At 43.3% G+C, this 13,120-nt stretch overlaps 1 pseudogene; it reads right to left on the reverse strand.

The window, feature by feature from the left end:
* Window positions 1-13,120, reverse strand: part of LOC132654906 (baculoviral IAP repeat-containing protein 1a-like) — a 74,989-nt pseudogene that overhangs the window by 38,747 nt on the left and 23,122 nt on the right.

Here is a 13,120-nt window from a genome sequence, read left to right on the forward strand (position 1 = left end):
GTGTTCTGTAGGCCTCATGTATTCTAATTGGCCTCTCCTTTAGCTTGGGGAAATTTTCTTCAATGATTTTGTTGAAAATATTTTCTGGGCCTTGGAGAAGGGAGTCTTCTTTTTCCTCTATACCTATCATTCTTAGGTTTTGTCTTTTCCTGTTGTCTTGCATTTCTTGGACGGTCTGTGTTAGGAATTTTTCGGATTTAACATTTTCTTTGACAGATACATCAATTTCTTCCATTGTATCTTCTACACCTGAGATTCTTTCTTCCATCTCTTGTATTCTGTTGGTTATGCTTACCTCTGTAGTTCCTGTTTTCTTCCCTAGATTCTTCCTTTCCATTATTTCTTCCATTTGTGTTTTAATTTTTCCAATTCTATCTTCAGGTCTTGAGTTGTTTTGTTTACTTCCTTCACCTGTCTGATTGTACTTTCCTGTTTTTCTTTTAGTTCCTTCAACTCTGTTTCTTTTATTTCATTCAGTGTTTTAAGCATTTCCTTTCTAAAGGCCATAAACTGTTTGGCTGCAGCTTCCTCTATTTCTTTACGGATGGCAATATTCTGTTTGAGTTTATCTTCCTCTATGTCTTTACGAATCTTATTTGTTTCCTCTATTATCATCTTCATGAGCATACTTGTTAGGTCATCTTCTTGGATTTCAGTTATGGTGGGGTGTCCAGGGCTACTTGCCCCTGGGTAACTGGGTTCTGGAGATGCCATATTGCTCTGTCTTTTGTTGCTTGAGCCTCTACGCTGGCCTCTACCCATTGTGCTATCTTAGGTGTTTGGGGTTATTTTCTGGTGGTTCCTGGGGATGCTGTGATGGAGAGAATCCCCTTTGCAGAAAGCTGGTTTTTCCTGAAGGATGTCTTCTCAGCTTTTTGGGTATAGTCCCTGGATGGCTGGTGTGTTTTCAGGAGTTGCTCACCTCAGGGATATAGACCTGAGTGGTAACTGTGGTCTTTGTTAGTCCAGAGGGTTCTCCTCTCACCCAGGGAAGTCCTGAGGGCAGCTGCCCTGTTTCTGGGTTTCTTGTTGTAAATTTAATGATCAGCTGCTGTGACCAAGTTGTACATCAGGCGCGCCTCAACTGTTTGTGCCTGTGTCTGGAGCACAGCTGAGTGCTGGCGCCTCGGCCCCACTAGTCTGCTAGACTTTTTCTAGTGAAGGATTGGGTGATTTAGGTCAGTACAGTTTCCTTCCTTCCCTGTGGATTCTCTGGAGACACGGACTCCCAGTGTCTTTTTTTGCCCTGGTGCACATTGCTCAGTGTCTGCCAGCTGGCTGCCCGCAGAAACTGCCTGTGCCTGGAGCACAGCTGTGTGATGGTGGCTCAGTCTCTGCCAGCTGTCTGGTGTGCAGAAACTGCCTGTGTCTGACTTTGTGGCCTTTGGGATCCTGGGTGCCTCCCTAAGCTGGGTAATTTTCCGGGGACCTTTTCAGGTTGGGGGTGTTGGCTGAGTGCTCTGAGATCAAACCAGCCGTTTCCCTCCCTGTGTGTTTGCACCGGACAGTGAAACTCATTCACTGGTGCCCTGGTGCCCACAGTTCTATCTCAGGCAGCGAGTCAAGCGCGCAGGCAGGCAGGGCTTAATGCCGGAACCTGGGTCCCCGGCTCTGGCTCCGGGCTGGCTCCTGGGGTGCCTGTGGATCCCGAGTCTTTTCCAGGGGATGTCTGGGTGACCTAAGGCCGGTCCCAGTCGTTTCCTGTACCCTGGGGTTATCTCTCGATTGAAAATTCCAGTCTCTGATAGTGTGGTAGGCACGGTTCAGTCTGGGACCGTGACCAGAGACACTGGCTTGTGGCTCTGGGCTGGGGCTGGGGCTGGCGGCTGGCAGCCAAGCATCTGGCGGAACCGGGATCTCTTCCGCGGTTTAGCTGGGTGAGTTAAAAGCTTATTGAATCACCCACCGTGGGGTATCCTCTCACCTGGGAAACACAATGACTGTGTTTTATGGCCACGAGTTCTGATTACTGGTCACTGTGCTGATCCTGCTGCTGCTGCTCAGAATGCGGCGTCTTGGTTTCAATACAAGAAACAACATCAAAAGTCAAATCAGCTCGACTTGGGTGAAGGCAGTTGGAACCATAGCATTTTTAAGACTGAGGCAGAGATCACAAGTTCCAGGTCAGGTTTGGCTCCATACAAACTGCAAGATCAGCCTACGCTACAAACTGAAAATCTCTCTCAAGGAAAAGTACAACTAAGAAAATGATACATGACTTTGAGGTTCAAAAGTTCTAGCAGAAAGTCAAGCCTACTGCCCTGCAGCAAAAGGGCAGATGAAATGTGTTTAGTCTGCATTTTAATCAAGTCGAAGTCTAAAAGGGTCTCAAGCATCTGCTTCTTCAGGGAGAAGGGCTCACTGTTCACTATGAAGCCCCATCTATAGCTATCGTGTGACAGTTGCTTCTTAGATTCTCGTGGACAATTTCTAATTATGGTACATTTATAGTTGACAATCACAGCTCAACCCCACAATCTTGTGTTGCTGAGTCAGAGAAGGGGTGGGGCACATTACCATGGCTTCCAGAAGTGCATGGTGGCTCTCAAGGGCTGGAATCACTTCTGCAGAGGACTTCAGGTTTTGAAGAAATACACAACTATGCAGACAAGAGAAAAGTCATGAAATGGTTCTGTGCAGTTAAGTGTCTGCATTAGCTTTTTGGAGGACATGAAGATTCAGGACCAGGAATGAGGCAGAAAGTGAACATTCTCAGTGACTCTGTCAGTCTTGCATCCTGTATAACCTTCAGTCTCTGGTTTCCAATAACCAATGCATGTGGTTTGTAAAGTAATGGTGAGGATATTCGGGGAATGTGTTGGGGTGAGAACAGAGTCAGTGCTTGTCTGTGAAACCAGCTAAAATAATCTTAAAGAATAAAAAATAGTGACACAGCACTGTGGGTGCAAAGGCAAGGGGATAACTAGGGCACACTGGATGCTAGCATGTTCAGAGAGAGACCCTGCTTCAAGGGAACAAGAGGGTGACATAAAGGAGAGGAGACTCCCTGTCTCCCTTTGGCCCTATGTAGAACACACAGTGCACACACAAATACACTTTACCTAAGTGAACAAGGTAAAAAAATAAAAATTCACAGATTAAATTATGAAAAAACGATAGAGTCATGGAAAAAGAACAACAAAGGACATTAAAACATACTAAAGAGAGTGTACAATTAAGAATTTAGATAACAATAATTTTTAACCATTTCAACTCTTGTCAAACTGTCAGAAACAAACCCACAAGATCTGAGTGTGTCAACTACATGAAATTCACATTAAGAATAAAAACATAGATATCACACAGTTAAATAAAAATTTAATGCTTGCTGGGCAAACATGGAGACTGGGCTCAGATTTCCAGCACCTGTGTAACAGTGAGGCAATAGGGACAGTGTAATCTTAGTGCCAGAAAAGCAGAGACAGGAAGACCATAGGGGCTCAATGACCAGCCAGTAAGTCTCATTGGCCAGATCCAGGTTTAGTGAGAGACCTGTCTCACAAAAATAAGTTGGACAGAACTACAGACCTCTCTGAATACACAGAGCATGTTGCTTTCAGGAATAAAGCTGGAACTGACTCGGAATTTCCTCCCTGCTGTCTCCCTGTCACAGTACTGGAAGAGGCTTTGCAGTCTGCTGGGGGAGGAGGGCCACCTGCATTCTACCACATCACTATCATGCCAGACAAGATGAGGCCAACAGTGAAGAGTGGACTGAATCTTTTGGGATAACCAACTGCTTTGAATTGGGCTTGAGGCTGCTTCACAGATTCTCTAAACCAGGTCAAGCTGGGTGTGGTGGTGCAGGCCTGCAAATCTCAGCACTTGGGTATCAAAGACAGGTGGATCTCTGGATCAAAGGCCAGACTGATCTACAATAGCAAGGTCAGAACAGAAAGGGCAACACAGTGAGACAAAATGAAAGAAAACAAAACCTAAACTAAAGAAACTAAACCTAAACTAAAGAAAACAAAAACCTAAACTAACCCTGGTCAAAAGCACATGGTCCAGAGAGTCTATAAAGGTCTTAGCAGGGCAGGGTCTACTAATGCTATCTGGCTTAACGGACATCCTGTCAAATTGCCTTCTATATATTTATGTTCCTGCGCAAAGAATGCTGCTTATTTGATCCTTGGCTAGGTAATAATTGATGATCAAGTGCTCAGCACTAAATGAGACATCCATGTCAACCTCACACCAAGGCTCTGGGAGCATCTCACGGCACAGCCATATCCATTGGAAACAGGAAAAGCCATGAAGCCAGCACAGCTGTTTGACACAGCTCTAGCATAGGTGAGCCAAATGCTGCAATCATTTTCATTCTTTCCCTCTTTTGTAGGTTTTTAGGCTCTACGTGTTTTATTTGGCGGAGGGGGGATCTTTTATGCATTATGATTTTTTCTCTCTTTTCCCAAGAAAATTATGTCTGAGTTATTTTCTTTTAGAAAAATGATATTATCTGGCCACTGTTGTGAAGGTTTCCTTATGCTTTGGAGATCATTGAGCACAGATTAGCACGTAAACTAGAAATTCTTTTATGAGGCCATTACTACAGGAATCTTTTGTGGATATCTGCCCTTAAGCAAACTCAAACAGAATAACTGGTGCAGGGGAAACAAAGACAAGGACAAACTCTGACTGGCCAGAAAACCAGGTAACAGATTCAAGGCCTCCCTTTACAATACACTTAGAACTCTCTGAAAAATGTAGTTTAAAGATAGGGGGTCATAGAGGGTACACCCCTGGAGGAAGAGAACTCAGTAAATAAGATAGATTGACTAAAATAACTTGTTCCTACTTTATAGTGTAGATGATGACACAAGTAGTAAAAGCAGTTAGGTATTAATATTTGCTCTTCATAAAAAAAAAAAGCTCAGGTGTTTTCTGTTTGTCTGGAGTGCCTTAAAACTACAAATACTGCCTGCCTAAAAGCAGGCTGTTATATAAGAAATGTGTTTGCTTTGGATAAGACAATCTTTAGATTCTATAACTTGGAGTTATAAGGCTTATAATAAGCATAAATCTGTTCTGTTTGTGTTTTCTAATCATGACTGAAGTTGTAACACTTCGTAATGAAAAATCAAACAAATCATCTGCACTTCTTGAACAGGTTAGTCTGTCATTAGTTGGTCTTTGTTCTGTGAAACCTGTGTAATAAAGAAGCAATCTCATTGCTAGTCAATCAGAACTGCAAAATTCCCCTAAGCGCCTCTCCTGACTCACTCCTCTCTCCCTCGACAATTATCTCCTCTGCACACCACTCTCTGTTGCTCTCGTTTATCCATAAACTCTGATCAAGTGGCAGAGCTTTCTGAGCCACAGTTTGGAAGCCTGTTCTTTTTTAAAAAGTATTTTATTCTTTGGAAATCACAGAAATATGTACAATGTATGTGGATTATATCAACCCCCACTGCCTTTCTTCAGTTTCCCCAGACTCCTCCTCAAGTCAGGTCACCTCCCAGCTTTGTATCCTCTTTTAACTGAATTCAATTAGTGCTGCTCATGGGTGAGTGGACACGGGGCCATCCAGCAGAGCTCAGGACACCTCAAGGCCCATGGTATGAAGAAGAATGACTCTAGCAGATACAAGTGTCAACAGCTCCCCTCCTAGCGGTGGGGCATGGCTTCTCTGGATTTGGCACAGGCTTGCATGGATAGGCAACCACAGCAACTGAGTTCCTGAGGAAGGACCCTGCTGTGTACCAAACAAGACAAACCCAAGCTGTCCTCTACAACCTCTGGGTCTTATGACCTCTTGGGCCCCTCTTCTGCAATGTCTCCTGAGTTTTGGAGGAGGAAGTGTCCTCCTTAGGAATGAACAATCCATGTAACATACTGTCTGCACTTTGACCTTGTTGTAAGTCTCCGGAATTCTGTTCTTGTTAAGGTCTGAATTTATGTTCATTCCAGACTCCCATTAGCAACTGAGAGCCCTGGGGTGTCCTAGAGAGAAACTTGTATGAAAGGATATGGTCATTGTTGCCAGTTGTCAGTTTACATCTTGCTATTGTCTATCTAAACAAAAGCTGGGGCTAAAGAGATGGCTCAGTGGTCAAGAGCACTGGCTGCTCTTCCAGAAACCAGGGCTCAATTCCCAGCACCCACATGACAGCTCACAATTGTCTATAGCTCTTGCTCCATGTGATCTGACTTCCTCACTCATGCAGATGAAACACCAATGTATAAAATAAAAATGAATAAGCTAAAAAACAAAAAAATGTTGGGTGTAGTAGAGCATACCTGTCATCGAGCACTTGGGATGTGGAAGCAGTTGGATGAGTTTAAGGCCATCCTCCCTAAATACTGAGTTGGAGGCCATCCCGGGTTATCTGGTGCTCTGTCTCAAACACCTCTCTACCAGTTGACCCCCCCCCTCTAACAAACATAGCAGGCAAGCCAGTCAATTATGGTAGCACATGGCTGTGCATCTAGTATTCATGAGAGTAAGGCAAGATGTGAGTTCAGGGGAAATCTCAGCTATACTGCAAATCAAGATCAGCTACACAGTAAATGTTTTTAATTGTTTTTTTTTTTTTTTTTCTGAAATAAGGTTTCTCTGTGTAGTCCTGGCTTTCTGGGACTCACTCTGTAGACATACTAGAATTCTGTCTTAAAAATTGTGAGGGCTGGAGCAGTAGTTCAGTGGCAAAGTGCTGCTTCTTACTCATGGCAGTCTGGATTCAACCTCCTGTCCCCTTTCACACACACACAACACACATAGAACTAAAATAAAAAGAACCAACAAACGACTGAAGAACAGGCAAAGCTGAAGGTTTATGTAGATGTGTGTGTGTGTGTGTATGTGTGTTTGGTAAAAGGACAGTAACTGAAAATCAGGACTGTGTTTCCCCCTGGATGAGGAGGACAGCATCAACCAGGACAAGGGAGTGGCACAGTGGCCTCTAAGGCATTGAGAGACCTTGACTTCTTGACTTTAGCACTCAGCTCCCAGGATTTATTGTTATTGTCCTTTCAACCAGATACGTAAGTACAGTAGATATGCATTACATATGCTAGTTTTAATTAAAATAAAACAAAGTTTGTTGATAGATTCTAGAACAAGCTTTAAGTACAAAAAAATTCTCTCCCTCCTTGCCACACAGGGATTGAGAAGAAGGCCCTGGCATTCTCAACTATTTTCTACATACTCCTAAAGAAAAAAGAAAAAAAGTGGGGCCTAAAATATCTCAGTGGGAGAACAGTCACTACTCCTGGGAGGACTCAGGTTTGGTTCCCAACACCCATATCAGGCAGTTCACGGCCTCCTGTAACTCAGTTCTAGGATATTTGATGCCCTCATTCTGACCTCTGTGGGCACCAGGCATGCAAGTAGTACACAGATATACATGCAGACAAAACACCCAAAAGTCAAGTACTTTAAAAAGGAAAAGAAAAAAGTGAGCACTGCTGTATCTCTTCTAACTTCAAAATTAAATAGAAATATTCTGTGTATATATTTATTTATTTAAAACCAGGATAAATCTTGCTATAGCCCTGGGAGGACACAAAACATATGATTTTAGAAGAAAAAGACCTGAGAAGAGCTAGAGAGAGATAAGAGAAGGTAATGGGAGGACGGTGGTGAGCATGATTGTAGTAAACTGTAATATATATATAATAATAATATAATATATATATTATATAATAATAATAATAATATATATATGTAAAACATAATGTACATATATATGCAATGTTATTGTATGTATTAATGCATACTAAGAAAACATTTTTAAGAAATATTTTAAGTGATTCAGATACTATTAGCATGCTATCTCAAGACCAGATGGTTATTTAAACCTTTACATTTAAATGTTAATAATTAAACTTAAATCAATTTAGAGCACTTTTAGGTATGTGTTGGATGGAAAGAAAACACACTGGTGGAACTGACCACAGACTGCTGAGGCACCAACACAGTTGGAGATTTTCCTACCTTGCAAGGGAAACCGAATCAAAAGACTCTTATTTCTTTTTTTTTTTTGTTTTTTTTTTTTTTTTTTTTTTTTCAATGCAGTTTATTCAGGAACATTGAACAATCCTCGGACCCCGGGGAAAGCCAGCCCACAGCTTAAATAGCCTCTGGGTAGCCAACCCAGGCGTGCCACGGGGGCAATGCAGATAGGTCCACATACATGGAAGCAAGCCAGATCCTCGGCCTTAGCCAAATGTGGAGTTGTTCGTGACAGAGAGCACTCACCATCGGGAAGGTGGAAGGCAGAAACCAGCTCCATCTTTAAGGCATAGCATTCCGCAGCTCTCTACAGTTCCCCCTTTTTGTTTTAGACGCATCAGGCAAGAGTAGGGGTCTGATCTCTGATATTAGAAATAAATTGGGACTTTGTACAGATGTTCATTTAGGTGTCATCCACCCAAAGAGCATCAGACCCGTCCGATACCTTTTTCTCAGAGGCGGGACCTGGGGCATCAACCCGCATGCAATCAGACATGCTCTTCTCTGGGTCCAAAGCGGCTGACCCTGAGTGCAGTGCTTAGCCTCGCATCCTGAGCGTATCATTTTAGCTTTTTATGGTATCCAACCATGCTTGGGGAGAATGTCCTGCTTCAATGGCTGTAAAGGCCTGAATGATCATGGCTGCATCACACTGTTGTGAGACTCTAATCTTGCATATATACCACAGGCAAACCAAGGAGACCAACACCAGAAGGCCTGCTAACACTCCCATGCCCGCCCATTCCTTCAGATGATTCATGGCTGCAGCAATCCATGTTGATAATCCTGTGGCTAGTCCTGCGTCCACTCCGGTAGAATTTACTGTGACAATGGCCACTCTCAGCTGCTCCATCGTAGTATCGAATTCTCCAGTCCAATTACCTAAAATATAGCTCGACAATTGTTTAGACAGATTTGCAGCGCAGGAAAAATTCTCATGTTGTATGCTAGTGACACAAAGTCCAGCATACTTTCATTGACAGCCAGGTTGAGCGATTTGCCATAGGGTATCAATTTGCTCCTGCAAGAGGTCAATCCTCTGATTGAACACGGGCAGGAAAGGGAAATATCACACGGACAACAGTGTGTCGCTGGGAGCCTGCACCCTCAAATGCAAACAGTGGGAAGCGGGAAGCCAGGCTACAATAGAGGACAATACAGCCACTTTTGATGTGAACTGACAGACTAAGATCAGAAAGGAGAGGAGAACCTCCCCTATTAGTGGACTTGGGGAGTGGCATGCAAGCAGAGGGAGGAGGGAGGGTGGGATTGGGATGGGAGGACTCTTATTTCTTAATAACAAGTGCTGGATTTTAAAACAGATCAACTTTAGGGTAATTCATATCAAAGTATTTAATATAAAACAAAACTACATTTTTCTTCATGCAGCTTCCTGAGAGTTAGGACTTCATGTGTCAACCACCTTGCCCAGAAATACCCACTTTTCAATCAGCGCATATTGATATTTGTCTTTGAAAATTCTAATTACTACATAATGACAAATTTCATTGTGCAAGTGGACATTTCTAGGGTTTTCTTATGTAGAAGAGGAATAAAAATACATTTGAAGACTGACAGAAAAGGAGTCAGAGTAGCTCTATAGTAAAGTGATTGCCTGGTGTGCTCAAATCAGTGCTTTCACTCCCAACCCTGGAAAAAGAAAACCACTGAGGAAATCTTAGACAATAGAAAGAGAAACCTGTAAAGCATTCTAAAAGGAGGTGAGAAAAAAAAAAAAACTAGTTTGTACTCAAAAAAATCAGAAAGGCCTAGAACTGGCAGACATGATGTGGCCTCTGCAGTGGGCTTAGGTGGCTGAGGAAGGAGGATCATGAGATCAAGTTCCACTCGATAGAATTGTTATGACAGTCTGTGCTACACAGATCCGGTTTTTAAAAGTGTGTACATAGATCCAACAAAAACTAAGATCTTACTATAATGAGAAAAATAGCTAGACAGGGAGAGTATCAAGGGGGGAAAGAAATAAAGATACATGGATGTATTCTTCGCAGTGGGAACCAGAGAGTGAGCAGACACTACCCACAGATAACAAACCTGGACAGTGAGGGAATAACAGATGAAGTGAGTTCAAAGTCAAGAGAATTTACTTTGCTCACTTTGGGAAAAACTTGGTGTGGTCTGCTAATGGGTGGTCACCTTCCTCCCACTTCTCCATACATCCTCCACAGGAAAAACACTGGACAAGGTCCTTTTTGCCTAGGAAAAGGAGATGGGGTCAGCTCAACAGCACATACACCTGTCAACTCACAAGAATTCGACTCCAGATTTCACTAGTGAAATCCTGCTTGCTCCTCCAGTTGGGTTATGTGGCAATACCACGCACAGGACACATGAGTTCACACAAGACTCTTGGTCCTTCCGTGGGGTGGTCAGCAACAGTCAGCAATAGTTGCTGAAGGTTCCTGTGCACCGTGTGTTTTGATGAACCTCTCCCAAACCATGATCCTGAAAGATTTGCCATCAGGATCTGCAGCAGCAGCTCCATGAGGGCAGAGATTTCTTTCTGTTCTGGACAATGATGACATACGGGACATTCACAGACATAGGCAACCAACAAACAAGCAATTGCTTACAGAGTATATCGGAAGAATATACTTGTAGCTGGGGCAGGATGGAAGAGCAAACTTAGGAGCCTGTATGTAAGGCAGATTATGAAGAATCCCTGTCTCTGCTCACATTATTGCCAGCTCTCCTTCCCTAGAAATAGGAGTACTTCATCTGTGACACTCAGGCAAGGCTGGAAAGAGAAGACAGTGCGTTAAGACCAGGTGGTTTGTTTTCTGCCAGTGGAATAGACCTGTCGGATGAAGTGACCTCAGGATCCCCAAGCCCAGAGGCTGAGCACCGAGGGAACTATGGGAAGCTGAAGGTCTTATGAGGCCCCAAAGAGATCTATGACAAATGAAAATAAAGAAAAGTGCAATTCCGGAATTAGATATGTGGCAGACACAAAATTCTGACTCAGGTGCTAAAGAGATGCTCAGCATAAAGAGCACTGGCTGCTCTTGCAAAGGAGTCAGGTTTGTTTCCAGCACCACATGCTGGCTCTCGGCAACTGTATCTCCAGTTCCAGGATCCAACACCCTGTCTAGCCTCTGAGGGCACCAGGCAGGCATGTGGCACCCATACTTACATGCAGGCAACACTCACACACAGAAACGTACAAATAAGGGGGAAAACCCCCGACTGACCTGTGTAGAAAAGGCCTGCTTTGACGAGAGCTTCAACAGCCTCAGGTGACTCATGGGGCCAGTCCTTAAAAGTGTCCTTCCTCAAGTCTTCATTAGCAAAGACGCTGTCATTGCAGTAAGCTTGGGGAAAAGATGTGGGTGAGAAGAGCAGGCTTTGAAAACAAAGTTCAAGTTAGGTTTGTGTATAGGTGGAATGATGTCATGATCTGTGCTTGTGTCAGAATAATTGAGGGTGTTTAGAAGAGCAGGGAGAAATAAGAGATACAAGAAATACCATGTTAGAACTGCTGGAGCAGAGTGGTAAACACCGGGGTATTCCATTCATTCTATTCATTTCTGTGCATGGTCACTGTGTTAAAATGTAACTTAAGACTGTCCCCTGGTCATCTAGCATCAGGATAGAAGAATATTGAGAGGAGATTCCTATTTCCAGAGTCAGTGTGAAGATCTGAGAAAGGTCATTTCTTCTGTGGCTTTCTTAAAAACAGTCATTTTCATGGCTTGCTCTTTGAGATCACCACACTGGGAAGATCACTCATCCTGGCTCTGGGCCACTGGTCTTCTCCATATTGTGAGTACTTGAAAATTAAAGTGTCCTAACCTTGGTCTGACAAGATTCTCAAGATGAAATTCTGCTGTGTTCACACATAATCCTAGATTCCCCCTTTTTTTCCTTTTGCTTTAAGTATTTCTTTGGCATTTGGAATACTACACTTTAATTTAACCAGAAAACTATCTTTAGTGTCTAGAAACTTTTACTGACTTTTGACTTCTATTAAGCCAGAATGTCATAGCAAATAGATTCTACTGTTTTTCTTTTTTTTTCAACAATGTATCCTATGTATATATTTTTTTTAATTTTTATTAATTATATTTTATTCACTTTATATCCCCCCATAAAGCCCACCTTCCTCCCCTCCCATTCCCACCTTCCCTCCCTCTTTTCCACGTATGCCCCTCCCCAAGTCCACTGATAGAGGACGTCCTCTTTTCCTTCCTTCTGATTCTAGTCTATCAGATCTCATCAGGAGTGGCTGCATTGTCTTCTTCTGTGGCCTAGTAAGGCCACTTCCCTCTCAAAGGGAGGTGATCAAAGAGCACCTACTAGAATCTGTACACCTAAAGAAATTAATCAAGAGGGAGGACTCTGGCTATAATGCTCAATCTCCATCCCGAAAGGCAAAGAGGATGTACATCAGAAGGAGAAGAACACAGGAAACAAGTTAGGAGCCAACCACAGAGGGCCTCTGAAAGGCTCTGCCCTGCAGACTTTCAAAGCAGATGCTGAGGCTTTTGGTTACTGTTGGGCAGAGTGCATGCAATCTTATTAAAGAAGTGGGAAATAGTAAGATCTGGAGAGGACAGGAACTCCACGAGGAGAGCAACAGAACCAAAAAATCTGAGCACAGGGGTCTTTCCTGTGATTCATACTCCAACAAAGTACCATGCATGGAGATAACCTAGAACCCCTGCACAGATGTAGCCCATGGCAGTTCAGTGTCCAAGTGGGTTCCATAGTAATGGGAACAGGGACTGCCTCTGACATGAACTAATTGGCCTGCTCTACTGTTTTTCTTAGTTCTCACAAGTATGTTTCTCTGGTTGGAGCAGGCTGACACTTGTGTCTTTCTTTGGCTTCCTTCTTTATCTGATCATTTCTTTCACCTATATTAGGAAGCTGTCTCAGGACTTAGAGTTCTGTGTGTGTTCATGTGTGTGCAGGTATACGTGCAGGTATATTGTTCAGATATCTGTGGAAGTCAGAGGACAACCTTCACTGTGTCTCCTTTGTTGTGAGGGGCTTTCACTTATCTGGGGTGGTTGAAGATCCCCAGGATTCTATCTTTCCCTGCTTCCCCAGCCCTGAGATTACAAATGCACAACAGTAACACCTGGCTTTGTCACATGGTTTCTGGAGACAGTTTGCAAGGAAAGCACCCTGCACTTACTGCCC

The sequence above is a fragment of the Meriones unguiculatus genome, chromosome 6 (genome assembly GCF_030254825.1).
Source record: "Meriones unguiculatus strain TT.TT164.6M chromosome 6, Bangor_MerUng_6.1, whole genome shotgun sequence".
Classification (NCBI taxonomy): domain Eukaryota; kingdom Metazoa; phylum Chordata; class Mammalia; order Rodentia; family Muridae; genus Meriones; species Meriones unguiculatus.